Source organism: Chinchilla lanigera, unplaced genomic scaffold (genome assembly GCF_000276665.1).
Source record: "Chinchilla lanigera isolate Chin_1 unplaced genomic scaffold, ChiLan1.0 scaffold00168, whole genome shotgun sequence".
Lineage (NCBI taxonomy): Eukaryota > Metazoa > Chordata > Mammalia > Rodentia > Chinchillidae > Chinchilla > Chinchilla lanigera.
The window spans coordinates 1,729,227-1,730,987 of record NW_004955569.1 but is presented as its reverse complement, the minus strand read 5'-3'; the positions used below and the strand labels follow the sequence as shown (position 1 = coordinate 1,730,987).

General features: G+C 38.2%; 1 protein-coding gene across 1 annotated transcript in view; it reads right to left on the bottom strand.

The window, feature by feature from the left end:
• Nucleotides 1-1,761, bottom strand: part of LOC102009121 (zinc finger protein 345-like) — a gene marked incomplete at its 3' end in the record, with an annotated part of 148,586 nt that overhangs the window by 131,510 nt on the left and 15,315 nt on the right. The gene's annotated exons all lie outside the window — the stretch shown is intronic.

The following is a 1,761-nucleotide window of genomic DNA, read 5'->3' as shown; positions in this document are numbered from 1 at the left end:
TGTGAGTTTGATCCCCCATACCGCCAAAAAAGAAAAAATGGGTGTCACCTATGAAGAGTGGGCACTGTTGGGTCAAAATGTGAGGAAAAGATTTTCGGCATACTTGAATTTTCTTTTCTTTCTTTTTTTTTTGGTACCGGGAGTCAAACTTGGGACCTTCCGCTTGCCAGGCAGGTGCTTGTGCCACTGAGCTATACCCTCAGCCCTTGAATTTTCTTAAAAAGTGTCATTTTTAATACAATGAATAGCTGGGGATATAGTGCAGTGGCATAAGTACATACCTGGCAAGCACAAGGTCCTGAGTTCGATTCCCAGTACCAAAAAAGGAACAACAACAAAAAACAGTTAATACAATAAATACAGATACACAAATCAGATGATTCCATGTGAGATACATATACATATATTTTGTTGCTGTTTTTTCCGGTACCGGGAATCAAACTCATGACCTTGTGCTTGCCAGGCAGGCGCTGTGCCCCTGAGCTAAATCCCCAGCCCTCTACATGTGATATATTGAAAAACACAAAATGAATGCACGTTAGGATATGTCCATCTTTGTGTGTGTCTTTTGGAAATTATGTTAAAATCAATGTTTTTATATTATTTCTACTGGTCTTCTCTACATGAATAAATTTCAAAGTATTTTCAAAATAGTCTTACGTATGTAGAATTTCAATTCATTGTGATTTCTTTCACATATTTGACAATACCCATGTATACTGAATGCTTTTCCACATTCCGTACATCGAGATTGGCCACAATATGACATTGTTCTGAAGGATAGCATCTCTGTCAACTGAATTTTTCCCCACATTTCTTTGATGCAGTTACTCCCCAGTTTGAGGGGAATTTCCTATTTTTAAAATGAAAACCTTGCCAAGCAAAGTGGCGCATGCCTGTAATCCCAGCACCCAGGGGGCTGAGGCAGGAGGATCGTTGCAAGTTTGAAACCTTAGCCTGGGCTACAAAGTGAGCTCAAGCCCAGCCTGAACTGCATAGCAAGACCCTGTCTCAAAAAAGACAAAAAATAAATAAATAAATAAATAAAATAAAAAATAAAATGAAAATCTTGCAGCAAGTCTTTTCCACACTGCCTACATACAAAGTTTTCTCATACATACACTATTTTCTGTATTTGACAGCATTTTTTTTCACTGAAAACTTCCCCCATTGTCAAAAGGCATAAGGTTTCATCCCAGTGTGAATTCTTCCATATTTGTGACTATCACTCTGGTGGTGGAAAGATTTTCACATTGATTACATATATACATGTTTTCCACATTGTGAGTTCTTTCATGATGTTGAAAGAGACTTTGTCTGCTGAATGCCTTTCCACATTGCTTACATGTAAATTCCTTCATGTACTACAAGTTTACCATTTCAACTAAATGATTTCTCACATTGCTACATACATAGATTTCCTCCCCTGTGTGAATTCTTTCATGTACTACAATTTTACCATTTCTGCTGAATGCTTTCCCACATTACTTACAAGTATAGTTTCTCCACATTGTGAGTTCTTTCATGACATTGACAGAGACTGTGTGCTGAATGCCTTCCCACATTGCTTACATGTGTAGGGGTTCTCCCCGTTGTGAATTATTTTAGGTACTACAAGCTCACAATCTTGGTCAAATGCTTTCCCACACTGCATACATACCTAGTATTTCTCCCCAGTGTGAATTCTTTCATGTACTAGAAGGTTACCATTTATGATGAATGCTTTCCCACATTGCTTGCATGCATAGGGTTTCTCCCCAG